Below are 16,409 nucleotides of genomic sequence, written 5' to 3' on the forward strand. Positions count from 1 at the left end.
GAGAGTGGCCGACCCTCCTAGCTGGGAGCTAATGATTCCCTTCAGGATTGCATCATTAGATTCAGACTGAGTCATTATGAGGAGATTTGGGAAAACAAGTCGGAATTCATTACTGAGGAAACGCACTGGAGCTGTTGCAAGGGCCTCCTGTCGAGTGTCGGGTGCTCGGAGGCACGGCCAGAGCCTCACTCCTGGGGCCCAGCACTGCTCTGCCCTCGGTGGCAGGAGCTGAGATCCACAAGATCCATGTCCAGCGTGGGCTGGCAGGATTGTCCTCTTATACCACCCACAGCTGCTCCTGCTGCCTCCTGCCATCTGCTTTCCCCAGGACACCTGTTACAGGAATAAACTGGCCTAGGGCAGGGGGAGACACTGAAATGGTGAAATTTGCTCCCATGCAATCCTGGGTGCAACCTCAGGAGCAGCCTCAGCCTCTGCCAGCAGTCACAGCACTCTCTCCTCTGGTGTCCAGCTGCTGGCAGCCCCTTTGCTCCAGCTGGAGGGATGGATATCTGCCTGCCCTGCTCACTGCCTGTTGCTGCTGTTGTTGGCACAGCTCTGCCTGGGTGAGGCTCTTCTGCCATCAGCAAAAGCATTTTTGACATGTGATTTTGAGGTGTAGTGGAGGGGCTGGAAAAGGGTTACCTGCAAATTGCTTCCTCTTTTGTACAGAGTTCAGCATTTTGTTGGAAACCCAAAAAAAGCACACTGCTGAGATCATTTGTGTTTGGGCTACACCTCGTTCTGTGGAGCTGCCACTGAGCCACAGGATTTCTACCCCAAGGTCACAAAGTGTTGGCTTCAAAATGCTGGATGAACAGCAACATCCTTGAGGAGGGAAGAGAACGTGGTGTGAAGGATGAGAAAGGTTTTAGTGAGCAGCAAGAGAAAAGGAACTTGGGGAGCAATCCAAGGCTTGATTGCAAGTTGGCACTCAGACACTGACATGTCTGATCATCAACCAGCAGAGATCAATTACTCAGGAAGCTTCAACACCTACCAGGAGTGCAAATTAATATCAGCCTGATGACTAAGGAAACAAGGGTAGGGATAGAGACCGGAGTGGATGGATCCAGGACTGTTCCTTGCCTCTGCAGAAAGGTGTTATCCCAAAATTACTGCTGGGAGAGATCAAGCTGTGGCCGCTGAAGGTGAGCTGGGGTCTTTGCTAGTATGTTCATAAAGATGTAAGGCCTGGGTGTTTACTGAAAAAGAAGTCCTTGCAAATAAAATAAGCAAATGTTTGCCCAGAAAGGGAAAACAATGGTTCAGAAATATGTTGAGTGATGGTGAAAATCCTCAAAAATCAAATATGGTGAGGAAACATGACAGTGAAACCCTGCTGAAGTGAGCCAGCTCGTGGGTAGTGAAGGCAACAGAGGACAGACTGCTGAGCATTTCCCATCAGACACTTCCTAGGGACCTCCATGCCACAGCTGCTTGAAGAAATGATGAACGGCTGATCTAAGGTAAAACCTCTACCAGCTCAATGTGACTCATCAGGAATGAAGAGGTTTAAAGGAATAGAGCTCAGAGCATCACAACCTTTGCTACCACTGCCCCACAGGGTGCTTACCACAGGGCTGGCAACAGAAAAGGCTTTGCATGTCCTCACAGCTGCATGTGATGCCAAAGCCACACAGCACAGGTGACAAACTCACCAGTCTGGGGCACTGGAGTGGCAGTTCACCCTCCTCCCAGTGGCTGCAGGCTCAGGATTGGCTCTACCAGGTGACCCTTTGAAATTAGAGCCCCAAAATCAGGTCAACTTTGTGAATTAGAGGTGGTTGCACCTCCAAGAGTGGTTTTTTTCCCCCCAGACTCCTACCAAAAAGCAGCAGCTCCCTGCAGGGTCTATTGTTTGCGTGAGGGAGAAATCAGATAAAAACTTGGTGAATTTGGGTATAAAGGCTTTCTTCTGCTTCCTCAGCAAACAATCTTACTGCAAGTAGCTTCAAACCCCCAGCCTTGTTCTGTCCTAGGTGATGCTTAAACTGTCAATAATCCTGAGGCTGCTGTCACAGTGCTGCTCAATGGGGTTGACAGATTATATCTCTAAAGTCCCTTTATTGGACCTTGTTCCCAGAAAAGCTTGCAAATTGCTCTGATCTTACCAGACAAAGGCGTTGCTCACTCTCGGAGTCCTTGGATATCCTACACAATAAGGTAGGAATTGGTGAGAATTACCCGAGATAAAATATCCCTTACAACATCAAAGTTCCTGATCTCTTAGCTGTCAGCTGCAGGTATGTGAAAGTCCCGACAGGCTGAAGATAGAAGGAAGAGATAAAGCAAAAAGAGAAGGGAGGGGGAATGGAGAAATTCTCTGGATGAAAGGTTATATCGTTGGATTTGGCACAAAGATGTCAGTGCAGCGGGTCTGCACGGCCAGCTGGGGTGTGAGCAGGGCACTGGGCTTTCACTTCTGAAACAAATCAGCAGCAGCTGATATCAGGTGACCAAGGACAGATCCTGATCCTTGTCACATCAGGGGTAAGGAGTAGAACTTCGATGATCTTTGTGAGTCCCTTCTAACTCAGCATATTGCATGATTCTGTGATAAAGGAAGCAGGAGGAACAGCGACCGGGGCACGGCTAAATCATGATCGTACAACCCCCACGTTTTCCCTGTCTCCAAACACTCAGCTCCTGGTTGGTTTTGCCCAGTTAAATGGCTGAAGTGGGTCAGTCCCGAGGGGGATTCACTGGTGTAACACAAGACACCATCCTTTTGCCATCGTTGCTCTGCACATTTAATAATTGACCTCCCTGGGCTGTTCACAGGAGCTGGGGCAGGAGAGCTGGCATCAGACTTCTTCTACCCAATGCCACAGTGGATCACTAAACTTGTTGCAAAAGTCCAGCTCACTGGCAGCAAAGCCACAGGTAAGTCTGAAACTGATTTTCACAAAAACAGAGTCAAAGAGGTTGAACTGAAACAGGATCTGGCTTGTTTGTCTAAAATCTTGCCCTTTCACACCACAGAGATCGGACAGACCTTCCCTCTGCTCACTGCTCCTGCACACCTAATCCTCCTCTAAAACTGTGTTTTAGGGCAGATCAAATACCTTTAGGTTCTTAGAAAGGGCTGGTTTTGGCAAACGCACAAAATACTTTTCTCAAATGACATAAATATCGTATGTGATTTGCTGCCTTGCCAAAATGCAAACACACACACATGCTCTCCCAACTAAGCAGCATTCTTTAAAAGTTAAGATCATTGCTTAAAAAGAAATATAGAGTATTTTATAAATCCAAATTGATCACGCACCGCGTGTGTTGAAAATATGTACAAAAAAATGGAACCCCAAAACTCCATTAAACCACTTCTGAGACAATACATCACTGCACCTTTATATTGCACCAAGGGGTTTAACAACCCTTCTCCAGGAAAATATTTTACTAGGTAACAAAAAAAAAAAAAGTTATTGAAAGCATATATTTGATACTTTTGGCAATTCATTTTACTACTTGCATTTCCAATTCATTGGTATAGTTCATGAAAAAAAATATTTTCGCAGTTGGGTCATGTTATTATTTCTCTAATTTTTTTTTTCTACTTGAAAGTCATGATAGGATTTTTTTCTATGAAACAACAAAGACAGACAAAATCTGCTTGCTTGGTGATCCTGTAGATGTTTTAGGGCCTGCTGGAAATGCAGAATACACACAAACATGCCTACAGGGAATTATGGCATCTTTCTGCTTTTCTGTATAACCAACTTTATATCTGAATAAGTTAAAGTAGAACTGGGGAAGAACCAGTAAGTTGAATCTTCTAGGGAACAAAAAGAATATATAATTTATTAGAGTATTAAAATCTTTTAAAAAATTATATGATTTTGCTTCAGATCACCTGAACTGTCTCTAGCACTCACCTATGTTGTGACTCATCCTCACTCTCCAGCACAGCTCCTCTCCTGGCTGGTGTGAATGTGCCTCTCCAGGGGAAAGCCTGGCTTGAACTTGACCTGCTCACAGGATTCCAGAAGGCAAAGGAATTCCAGGAGAGGAGGAAATAAACATTTCCTAAGTCAGACTGACAGCAGATCTTCACTGCAAACTTAACTTGGGCTCAGATTCCTTTTCCCATCTAGAGAATAACTTTTCACCCAAAGCTGTTCATGCTTTAGCCCATTTTATCTGGCCATCATGGGAATGTGGGCATGCACGGGGTTTTGCTTTCCCTTGGGCAGAAAACTAATTTTGAAAAAAACCTAAACCATAGGTGCAACCCTTCTTGCCTGCCTGCAGTCCATGCTCCCTTCTCCCTCCCCACCTGCCCCTTTCCTTCACATCTCTCCAAGAAGACTTTGACGGAGAGGCTCCGTGGAAGGACCCAGGCGACACGTGCCCTTGGAAGCTCTGCAGGTCTGTTGGTCTGAGCATCCACACAGGGATTTCTGATTATTTAACCAAGCTGCTCCTGGACCATATGTGTGTTCTTAAACCACTACAGGTAAGTGTAACCTTTGCTTTGAGAGAGATCCCGTGAGTACCCGCGAGCATGTTGTGTCCTTGTTTGCCTGGAGAACGGTGATTTCCCATTTTAATTGTTTCCTGTATGGCACATTTCCTTAGATCCCAGCTTCCTGTCAGCTCTCCTCCTCACTGCATTTGTTTCCTGATGTGTGTGTAATTACAACCACAAAAGTCCATCAGCAAAGGCAACATCAATTTGAAAGATTAACGAATCTCACGCTTTCCCTCTCTCCTCCCCCCAAAATTAGAAAGCCCACTCTGTAGTTTCCAGCACACATCTATCATTACACACTCCTGGGTCTCAGGTAAATTAGCAACCTGATTCTTTTCCCTGCTGTCACTTAGAAGAAAAGAGCTTCTTATTTGCCATCCAAGGAAAAGTACAGTAAACCTAGAACTAGATAAAAGGGAAGTAATCAAATATATTTAACTGTAGTCAGCCAAATCCCATTGTTTGTATAGATGTTAGCTAGTGTACTGCAAGAATTAAGGAAGCTTATTTTTTAATAGGAAATAGTACTGCTTGATTGAAAAGTGCAATGTCTAAGCTACTGTCCTTCTGCTTAATTAAAAGGAGATGTTCAGCTTTATGTATAGATAATTTATGTAAGAATGGCAGATATTTTAAAAGAAGTTTCATGTTCTTGCTCTTCCATTAAGCATGTCCATTTGGGGTGAGCACAGCATCCCTCTGGTTTTCTTTCAGAGATGGGAAATGCCTCCTCAGTGTTTCCTTGGATTGTCCTTCTCACTTCTATCTGAAGGAAGTGGGCAAAATAATTTCAGATAAGTCACCTCCTGCATATCAGAGGGCACCACCTCCCCACTGGGTGAAGAACAGCTTACAGGGTGTGGGGATAATGTAGGGGCAGACTGAACATGGTGAAGGAACATCCTGGGATTATCTCATGGAGATTATAACCCTGGAGGGCTGTAGGAGAGCACGAAAGCCTTCAGCTGGTGCTGGTTTTGAAAATATATGGACAACATCACGGCAGTGCTTGTACAAGGGATGCTCCTTCCCTTGGCAGCTGGTTGTGTGGGAAAGGGAGAATGCGCCACCTCTAGACGGCTGCGGTCGGTGGTCGCACACCACCTCATGGAAATCCCTCCAGTGCCAGAGTACACAGAGTGCATGGACCAAGGCTAATCTCATTGGGAAATAAACCCAAATATACCCAGACCCACCTCCTCACCCTCACCCTCAGGACCAAATTATCTTCCGGGTATCCTGTGCAAACAGTGCGAGTTTTGCTGTGGAAATGTTTGATTAAGATGTTCCAACACAAGCACTGAAATTCAGGTCCACGGATTGAGGGAAAACCTCCCCTGGCTTGTACTCTCACCAGCACATAGATTTTCTCAGCTCAGTTTTGTGCTCAGAAGACACTGATTTCTGTGCTAAACAGGCAGGTAAGTGACTGGGACTCTGCAGGGAGCCTGATTTCTCCAGGATGATGAACCAGCTCACCCTGATGTCAATGGGCATAGCAAGACATTATGATCCCAGACTCCACTTTTACTTTGCTTGGATGAAACATCACAGCTCAATGTTGTTTCAGTTCTTTGGGGAGAGGAAGGAGGCAGACAAGAGCCCCCACAATGGTTTTTTACATGCCCGAGTCAAATTACCTTCCCTTCTGCGGGGCTTCTTCTGAAGTAACAGATCGTACTGTAACCAAATATTGCCATGCAGGAAAGCCATTTTCCATCCAGCAAGGAGGCTTCTTCCTTCTCAGCAGCCACTGAAAAGGGCCTTTGTTCTCAGGTTGAACACCTGGAGAGTGTTATCAGCAGTGGCCTCTCCGGGCTGGCGCACTGAGCAGCTGTGACAAGAGCCAGTGGCATTGGCATCGGGATCGGCAGCAGCATCTGGGAGCTGCTGGCACCCAAAAAACATCCTTTTGAGCCATTGCATGGGTAACTCTGGGTGGTTCCCCTCTTGTGGGGACTGGGGAAACTAGTCTGGTCTGTATTTTCCTTCTTTTTCCATCCTAAAAGGAACAGCCTCACTCCAAATGGTCTTTAGACAACCTCAAGGATGTGACACCTCTGTGGGGAATGGAGAACAAGACTTGGGCGTCACCGTTCTGGAGAAGCTGGTAATGTGAGGGGTGAAGGGCTGACTCAGAGCACTGGTGTCCTGGGCACAGGGTTTGAAACTACACCTCGATGAGTACAAGGTGGAACTGTTGCCTGGCATGAGGGGTGGGACATCCAGCAGAGAGGGAATCACCTGATATGACTGAGGACAAGATTGCACAGCAGCTGATGTGACCCTGGGCACAGCTTTCTGCTCTGTCCATACAGTCAGCACTACTTCTGTTTGTGTCTGTGAAAAGACAGTCAGACCCACAGCTGCTCAGAAACTCAAGGAAACCCAGTTCATTTGGCCCATCAGGTAATTCCCTGAAGGCAGAGGGTGCTTTTCCATACACTGCACTGTATAAACCATCACTTCCACAGATGTCAACTTCAAAATCAAAAGTTTTTAATTCTTTTGCTGCATTTACGTGACAAAAAGAAAAATCTGCACAGGGTGAGGAAAACTTGAGAGTCAGAAAGCAGAGGCTGTCAGTGGATGTTCCGTGGGGTAAACTGGAAGCTGAGTCCATCCTGGGTCTGTGAGTGTTTTACCAGTGGCCTCAGGGGGAACTGTATCTGCAACCTGTGAGTTATTTAGCAGGTCCAGATCTACAGACCTTTCTCAGTGTATTGATTTTCCACTGAAGTCACAGGTGAGGCAGCCCAAATAAAAAAAAACAAACAAACAACAACCCCTCCCCCAAAAACCCCCAAACCCACAACATAATTCTTCCTTTCCTCATAACCTGGATAAAATTTTGACTCCTACAAGGGAGTCATACATTGGGGGATTTCAGCAATGCCTCATTGCAGGATGCACAGCTCTGCAAAGTATCTGTTCTGGGGCAGTTCTGCCAAATACCAAGAGAAAATTGCATAACGTGAGAAGGAGCAGACCACAGCTGAACCTTCATCATCCGCAGTGGCAGTTCAGCGTGGACGTCACAAGTTCTTCCATACCCTGTGGCATCGTTTTCATTTTCTTTGGACTGGAGCAGTGAAAGAACAAACATCTCAGAAGGTTCAAATGAGACCTTTGAGTGCCAGCGTTGAGTCCTTGTGAGGTTCAGATAAACAGGCAAATTAACATCCTGCAGAAGCTTTGCCTGGGACAAACCACCATTTCTGTGTCCCTGTTCCTGCGGTTTGTAGCGTAGGGGCCACTTTAAACCTTGGTCTCTGTCCAGGCACCACTACTAGCTCTCCCATGACTTTATGTTTGCATCTCTTTCTTCCTCGCAAAGGGAAAATTTCCAGGTTTGTTCCTTTTAACTTTGTTTGTGGTAGCGCTCTTGACAGAAGGACTTAGTGTCTATTTAGTGTCTTTGCAAGGAAAAGGGAGAAACTTCTCGGTTACATAAAAGTTTGTATCAAAATTCAAGAATCCGGATTAATTATAGAAGACTTGCCTTGTATCATTCAATTTGTTTGAATAGCTTTAAAGATTAAGCAGATCCAAGGCCTAACAGAACCAGAGCCAGTAAGACAATAGCTGAGATTTCCCTTTGAAACAAAATATACAGGTGGTTTCTGTGAGTTTCTGTGTCTATCTGCCCGGCTTTTTTATTTTTATGTCGTATCCAATATCACAGAACCTGGCAGTAGAAATCATATAGCAATTTGTGAAAGCTTGTTGCTGTTCTAGATATCATATAGTCTGTTCCACACCAGCAAAGACAAAACCAATGCCTTTACTCCTCGAGTTTTCATTCAAAAGGATAATGATCTCTGGTAACAAAATATTTGGCAGTAGCATTATTTAAAATGCACAGAGGAAATGTTTGTCCCTAATTCAAGGGACTGTGGTCACACAGTCTCTATTCACTTGGTATTTACCAGCGAATGCCAAAGACTAATCTGCAAAAACCCCGGGAACAGAGTTAAGTTTTATCACACTCCGTCCTTAACCCATCCCATTGTAAGGGAGGAAAAAATAGTAATTACTGAATTTCTTTGTGGCCAGAGAACTTATAAACCGTGTTATACCCAGCAGGCTCTAATGGCTCCTTCGGTAAGTATCTAATTAAGCGGTTGGGGTGTTGTTGTTTTTTTTTCGTTCACCGCATACTTCTGTGTTTTAAAATCCCTTTGCATTAAACGACTTCTCGAGCTTTCCAAAGTTCTCACACGCACAGGAGAGGGAAGTAAGGAAAAAAGTGGAGGGGAGATTTCGGTCGTGGGAACAGGAGGCAGAGAGGAGGATTTTCAAAGGCTAAAGGCAAATCCTCCCCGAAATCTCCATCGAAAACCGCAGCTACGGTCTGCCTGGGACCGCTGGCTGGCTGGAGAGGGGGAAATAAAGCCTTCCCAGGGGGGATGGCTGCGTTGGGTGGGTGGGGGGACACCTCCCCAAAGCCCAGAGCGGTTACAGCACCTCGAGGGCTTTGAACGGTGCAAATGCGGACTTCGGGCGGCTTTGCCGACCCCGCTCGGCATCTCCCGCCCGTCGGTCCCCGCGAACCCCCGTCCTGCCCCGGAGCAGCGCAACGCGCCGAGCGGTGCCGGGAGAACGCACTCTCGGGCTGGGGAGAAACTGCCCCGGGATGGGGGCAGAGGAGCCGAGCATCCACCCCGCTCCCTCCTGGCCTCTGGGAGGGATGCTCGGCTTCGGCGGGGACGGCGGGAGGTGAGAAAACTGCAGATCACCGGCCCGGAGAGCCCGGGGAATGCTACCTGATCCCGGGAAAACTTCCTGCTCCGGGGAAGCGCCTCGCTCCGAGCCACGGGGCCGGTCCCTGCCGCTGCCACCGCGGTGCCAGCGGCCACCGCCTCCCCGGCAGCATCGCTGCTCCTCCGAGCACCCCGGGGACACCCCCGGCCGAGCTTAAACTCGGCGAATCGTTTTTTTTTAAATGGAGCCACGTCTAGATGCCGGAGGTGGGCTGGAAGGGGCTGAGCCCCCGCATCCCGGCTCGGTCCCGCATCCCGGCTCGACCCCGGGCGCACCTGCCCCGACCCCGGGGCTGCGGGTCTCTGCCGGGGCGGCTCCTCCCCTGCGCCCCCGATCGCTCCGGCCCCTTCTCCCTCGTTAGGGAAGTGTTAGAAAGTTGCTGAAGTGCGAAATGAGCCTGCGAAACCTCGTTGTCCTCATTAAACTCTGACAAGGAGGGTGACAAGAAGCAGCGGAGGGGAAACAATGCGGCAGTGTTGGGGAGAGCCCCGCGCCGGGGCAGCCTTTGTGCCCGCACACAAAAGCTCTTGTTTGCATGTGTTAAAGTCCATTAAACCGCGGCAGCCCCAGGTGCAAACGCCAGCCCGGAGGGGCCGCGCCACCTTCCGCGCCCGCTGAGCGCGGCGGCCGCTCCGCGCTCGGCCCCGGCACTGGCGGGCGGCGGGGCCGGGGCACGGCCCGGCGGGCTCCTAATGAGGGCCCGGGGCTGGCCCTTCATTAACAGGCATGGGTGGGTTTTGCTCTCTGTGCCCCCAGATTCGCCTGTCCCCCCGCCTCGCCGTTAGTGGAAGCGACGGGACACAATGTCGCCTATTGTGCTCACCCGAGGGGACACGGATGGGACCCCGCGCGCAGCCCAGGGTCGTGGATGCTGACCTGGTGCCAAAAGCCTGGTGGACAGGGGCCGTGGTCTGTTTTTTTTCCCACTTTGACTTGTAAAGGTACCTTTGGACGTTGGAACATCATCAAATCCTTATAGAAAGTACCCCCAAGCAGAGCTTCCAGCTTCTGGTTCAAACAGCAGAATTCAACCCAGAAGGTAGAAAAGGGAGGAACTGTGCAGAGAATAACCACAAAAAAAAGCTTTGCACAGGTCGAAGCCTACAAAAACAACCTCATCAGTGTTAGTGTTTCATATGACTGGCACAGGGCTTTGTCCAAGAAAAAGTATTTCCAGGTTCTGTTGCAACAAGTCCACATCCCTTTATCCCCAGTGGGTCTGCCAGGGATCTGCCCCACGGCTATTTTAAATTGTGCTGTTAATAGCAATTCATTACAGTTGATAGAACTGGGAGAGTTGCCTTTTATTTTGCAATTAGACATAAAGACTGATCTGGCAAACTCTGCTCTGTGAGAATGCGAGTAGCTCTGCTGAAGTCATCTGGGACTGCTCATATGCTTAACATTAAGCCCGTGTGGGTTTGTAGGATCAAGGTCTGAGACAGGATCATCTTTAAAGATGTTTGTTTACCTGCTCTGTTCTGTGTTTCCTAGATTCGTGACTGTGCTCTGCAAAACCATTTCTCTGGGAAGACCTGGAATGGCTCGAGTCAGCTGGGCACAGCTCACAAGTAGCATTATGAGGGCAAGTGATTCTTCCCGTAAACAAAAATTGTTTGCAGGAGCTTGATTCGGGAAGACATGACGGCACCGGGTACGTTGCATTGCAAACTGTTCAGCTGTGCGAGCCTGTGTGTACTGAGGCGTTAATGCAGAACTGTTGGGCACTGGGCCCAGAACAGATGCGAGGATGAGTGAGAGCAAAGAGACACTGAGGAAGAAGCAGGAGAAGAAAGCACATTTTAGGCTCCTCTATTCCTGTCTGGACAACCGCGGCTTTGGAAACCTGGGCACTGGCCCCAGATCTGTCTTATCAGGAGAAAGTGGGAAGCAACATGATCTGTGGAGAAAACAAACATATTTGTTTTTTTTTTAGTTATCCAATCCTGCAAACAATAGCTGTTTGTAGGCAAATAATCCTCAGGTCTGCATGGCTGGATCAATGCAGGGAGTGGTTCCCATCAGTTCCGTGGTGCCAGACACACTGAGTGGTTTGTAAGGAAACGGGCCCTTGAACTTCACAGCACAGACACTATCTTAGTAGGTTATCATGCACTTGCTTCTGTTCCTGCTCCCACTCTCCTCATCTTCCAATGCTTGGCCTGGCAGGGAGAAGTGAAGGTGAGAGGAAATAGACGTTGTTTTAATAGAAAAGGCTTCAAATCGTTCAGCTGTTTGTTATTTCCCTGCCACTTACTTTTCCAATTTACTTTTGGAGCCAGGCAAGCTAAAGGAAAAGCCAGTCCTTGTGCACAGCCACAGTTTAGTACCTATGATATGCATGAAGAAAATTAATTTGACTGAGGATTTTGCTTCATGAAGTAATTACAGTGCAATACGTAAAAAGGCTGTGTTTTCTCTTGAGCCGCCAAAGTCCTGGTTTGCATCATGAGGTCATGTTTAGGACTACAAATGTTTGCACAAATCGCATCTCACAGAGTCTCACATCACTTCTCCTCACCTTTATTGACAGGATTTGTGGAGGTGGAGAGGAACAGGGAAAGAAAGTCTTCTTTAGCCTCAGATGTGTTAAAATGGAAGCTTTAACCCACAGGGCACAAGAAGGGTGATACAAATTCCTGGAGAGTGCTGAGTTCACAGGGTAAGGCTGCTTCAAATTCCAATACATATCCAATGCCTACAACCCTCCTCCACTACTACCAATGGGGAGGGATTGTAGGCATCAGAATAGCCCAAGTAAGGTTGGGTTGACTCAAAAAAACTCATGTAATGCATACAAATTGCAAAGTATCATCTGAACAGTCTGATTATTTTAATTTTGATTTTGATTTTGATTTTTTATGGCACCTCTCTGAATTCAAATCCTTTTGAATTGCACGTGTATACTTTGATAAACTGCATAGACTTGTCTTGGTATAGAATTTGGTGTGATGTCTTTCACAACTGAAGGCAGCACTTCAGTTATCACTATTTCGCAGCCAGAAAATATTTGGGAAAACAAAGCAAATCAAAATGCTCTGGCAAAGCACATCTCACTGCCTTTACATATCAATTAAACAGTCACTACTGCTACCAGGGAGTCCATAAAATGCCAGTCATGTCACAATTGAAACCGATCCATTCTGCCGCCAACCCATGTCGTGGAAAATTTGCTCAACAGTGATGAAATTTATGAATTTTAAGTTTGCTGAGAAAAATGAACTAAAACCCAAGAAAACTGCCCACAGAAAAAAAAGTTACAGGAATATTAGGTTTACAAAAATTAAGAAAATTCTCAGATTAAAGTCGCTGGAGAGCAATGCCCACTCACCTGCGTGCTCTGCCTTGCCTGGGTGTTTAGGTGGGAGATCTTTAGATCCAGTTTGTTGTACAATCACTGCTGGAGCTGAGCTGAGTTCTGTGTGTCTGTCATCACAGTTCTCGGGCTGTAGGTGACTCACATGGAGAATCCAGAATTATGAAGACCCTTTCTTTAATTCATCGCTGCCTGTCTTCTTTCCTCACTGATAATACAGGGTCAGCATCCTCTCAGAATTGCTGGAAAAGGAAATGGTGCATGTGAAACACTCAGACACTGCTGTCATGAGCACTGTGGAAAAACCACACGGAAATGAATAATTTTGTGCCCAAAGCCCAATTTGAATAACAGGCAGTAAAAAGCCCCATTGCTGCACGTTAAACAAGAGGAGAATAAATCATGGGGGGAGCTGCTCCCTCAGGAGCAGCAACCATTGCCAATGTGGAGTGAGGGGATGCCTGTAGGAAAAGGGTGTGGATAACTCAATTACAGTTCATCTGGATGAGGAAAACCAGGCAAACTCTGGACACTGCAGGCTGTTGAATGCTGGAGTGCACAGCCTCAGTAGCCTTTCAGAGTATATTGTTTCACACACGTATTTATGTTTGTGTGTGCTTGGGCTTCGGGGTATATGGAAAATAAGCAGGATAAGCTTTGGCTCTGTGCCAGGTTAACTGCTCTACACAGCAAAGGGACTGCTGGTCAACTGGAAGCACAGGCTGAGGTCTAGATGCAAAAAAATCATTGAATTGTCAACTGATCAGCTTGTAGAGTCACTCTCAGATGCAAGAACACGTCCTGTAATTGCCCTTGGCACAGAGAGACAGACCAGCACAGGGAACCGTGGTCAGGTCTCATTAATGGCATCAGATTTAGGAGTGTATGTGTCTGATCCAACAGAGGGAAGGCAATCTTTTTTCTGGATGGAAGAGGACACCCTGTCTACTCAGTTTAGGAACTTATGTGAGATACAGCTCTGCAGAGCAGCACAGCTCCAAGGAGTTCACAGCCATCACCATCCCTTCAGCAGGTTAAGGACACATACTGCAGAGATCTCTGCAACAGGAGAAAACAACAGGGTGACTCAGTAGTAATGTGACCTTTCATCAGCAGATGCTTTTCCTCTTGTTTCTGACACATTTATCAACTGCTGCAAACTCAGGTAAATCCCATTTTTTCAGTGCTTCTATCTGAGTGGTGGCATGGCCCTCTAGGAGCACGGGAATGAATGTGAAATGTCTTGCATTTGTTCTTATCAGGGCTCTATTGTTGCTTTTAGGGCATCTCCCACTCAGCAGTCTGGAGATGTGAGTATTTCCACCTCTGTGGACCTGGTATAAGCACCAGTGACAAAAGACACATCTTTCCTTGGTTGGTGGAGTTCCCGTTTATGACAGGATTGAGTTTGCCTAACAAGAGACCAGTCAGTGTCCACAAAACTCTTTGACAATGAAACATTTCACTACTCTCCTTGTGACACTACTGGTGGAAGCATTGCACACGCTACATATATCAGTTAAAGTTTATTATTTCAGCTCTTTCATATGTCACTGACTCACCATTCATTAGCTTCGGACAACCTTTTAAAGGTCTTACACATCCCCGAACCCTGTATATGGAATTTCTGCCTTAGATATATCTCATACTGCACCAACATTGACTCAAAGGAGCAATAGTTTTCCCAGCAAAGTCCTGTATAAAATCTTCCTCATGAGAGATAAGAAACAAGGTCATTTCACATGAGACGGCCCACTGGAATGACTCTTTAGTCGCTGCTTGTCCCGGAACTTCTTATTCATCCTTCTCCTCATCCAGATATTTTGTCTTCTTATTGCAAGAGTATTTTCCACTTCAGCTGAGGGTTTCTTTAGGCAAAATACAGATAGAAATGGATAAATTCTATTAATAATGTGTCATCTCTGTAATGATTTGCTCCTTTGAACTATCAAATTGTTGCCTATAGGGTTGTGATGCATTCTGGTAAAAATAGAAATGGTGAGTTACTAGAGGCCCAAAGAAGTTCTGTTGCCAATCTGGTAACTGTCATAAGCCCTAAAATGGATCAGTGGCCACATCTTTTCCAGAGATAACAGAGAGAAATATTTTCCATCTCAGACTTCGACTTGCACATCCTCTCAGTCACCTCGTACAGATTACACCTAAGCATAGCTTGAATCCAAACTCCTCTTCATTGGGACTAGGAACATGTTGGTATTTGTTTAAGGGATTCTTTGATGCTTTTGTGAGAAATAGCAGTAGTTAAAAATGGAAGGAACATTTCTGCACCAATCATCACCAGATAGGTTTTAATCTGGGCAGACGACCTCCAAGGACATCGCGCTGCAGGGAGCAGGGTTTGATTCAGCAGGGTACTTTCCCTTCTGAATCAGCACTAGCTCTACGCCACTGTGATATCACAGGCTATCTGCCTTTGGAAGCGCCGAGTATTTTTGAGTATTCTAACAGCAAAGTGCTGACTATTGCTGGGGATTACCGATTCTGTGAAACATTTTGTAAGATAACTTCTGGCATCTTGCCACTTGTTATATGGAAAATATGTTGTATTATCTTCCATGTGTGTGGGGGTGTAAGGGTGCTCCTAGTGTCCTGGCCCCCAGCCTGCAGAGACTTACACATATTTTATTCAGAATGAAGTTAAGCAATACATGATGAACTTGTTCAGGCGCAGAGCCTAGATCTGTCACTTCAGACATGTTCCATATCCTGTAGGACTTCTCGAAAGACAGCATCTTTCTCGACGTTCCAAGTATGCTACTATGAACACCACACTGGAGATTGGCTGGGTGGGACACAAATATGTTGGTTATCAGTGTAAGACATTTCTGTGGAAGGCCCTGGTTCTGCCCTGGCGGGCTGAAGTCCTTCAAATGGAATAGTCAGATTGGGGTGGTCAAACTGGTCCCAGACTCCTGTACACACACAGGATGCTGTCAGACGTTGCACGTCAGACATTTGATGTAATGTTCTTCTCTTACTATCAGTCCTGGGAACCTCTCCAGAGGCTCTGTGTGAAGGATGGGGTGTAGCAGGTTGGGGTGAGGATGTCAGGGCACCAGGAAGAGCAGAGAAAGGCCCTTGTTCTGGAGGTAGAGGGTGTAACATGACAACTTAGGGGAGAACTGTCTGGACAGTCCAACACCGTGCCTGGGGAGGGTGGTGGTATTCCCATGGAGAGCCTACAACGGTCCTCCCGTGACTGACTTCTGGGTGCATTTGAGTGGGATGCGAAGGCAGCAGAGAGGGCCCTTCCTCCCCAGACCCATCCCGCTGCCACACTTTAGGAGAAGCCATGGTGGCTGCTCTGCTCCCCAAAAGGAGCCCTGTGGGAGCCCCAAGAGATCCTGTGGAGAGCCCCGAGGGAGCAATGTCAGAGCCCTGCAGAAGCCCTCTGGGAGCCCTTGCAGACCCTTCGGAAATTCTTTGGAAACCTTTTGGGGAGCTGCAAAGGACTCTGTGGGAAGCCGTTTGGGGAACCCTTTGGGACTGAGGGAAGCCCTGTGGAAGCCCTTTGGGGAGCCCTTTGGGACCCTGTGGAAACGCTGAGGGGAGCCCTTTGGAAGTCTCGAGGGAGCCCTTTGGGACCCTGAGGGGAGCAAAGGGGAGCCCTTTGTAAGCCCTTTGACAACCGCGAGGGACCCTGAGGGGAGCCCTTTGACAGCCGTGAGGGACCCTGAGGGGAGCCCTTTGACAACCGCGAGGGACCCTGAGGGGAGCCCTTTGACAGCCCTGAGGGGTTCCCGCTGTCGCGCGCGCGGCGCGCGGGCGCCCCCGTTCCCCGCGCGGCGGCCGCGCTGCCTCGGCGGGGCGGCGCCGCCCGTCACCTGCGGCCGC

The 16,409-nt window shown here is 47.6% G+C and overlaps 2 long non-coding RNA genes across 4 annotated transcripts; one reads left to right on the forward strand and one right to left on the reverse strand.

Annotated features, from left to right (window-relative positions):
• The first annotated feature begins 474 nt into the window (after positions 1-474).
• LOC135421030 (uncharacterized) lies at positions 475-4,039 on the forward strand. Its single transcript, XR_010433838.1, has 2 exons — positions 475-2,886; positions 3,852-4,039. It is a non-coding gene; the product is annotated as an uncharacterized LOC135421030 (long non-coding RNA).
• Positions 4,040-6,951: 2,912 nt separating this feature from the next.
• Positions 6,952-16,237, reverse strand: LOC135421029 (uncharacterized). Of its 3 annotated transcripts, none has more exons than XR_010433836.1 (3): positions 15,191-16,237; positions 12,570-14,422; positions 6,952-11,400 (listed from the first exon to the last, which is right to left on the reverse strand). It is a non-coding gene; the product is annotated as an uncharacterized LOC135421029 (long non-coding RNA). The 3 variants fall into 3 exon arrangements; XR_010433837.1 differs by having other exon boundaries at positions 11,496-14,422; XR_010433835.1 differs by having other exon boundaries at positions 6,952-14,422.
• Positions 16,238-16,409: the final 172 nt, after the last annotated feature.

This window comes from Pseudopipra pipra, chromosome 12, assembly GCF_036250125.1.
Source record: "Pseudopipra pipra isolate bDixPip1 chromosome 12, bDixPip1.hap1, whole genome shotgun sequence".
NCBI classification, from domain to species: domain Eukaryota; kingdom Metazoa; phylum Chordata; class Aves; order Passeriformes; family Pipridae; genus Pseudopipra; species Pseudopipra pipra.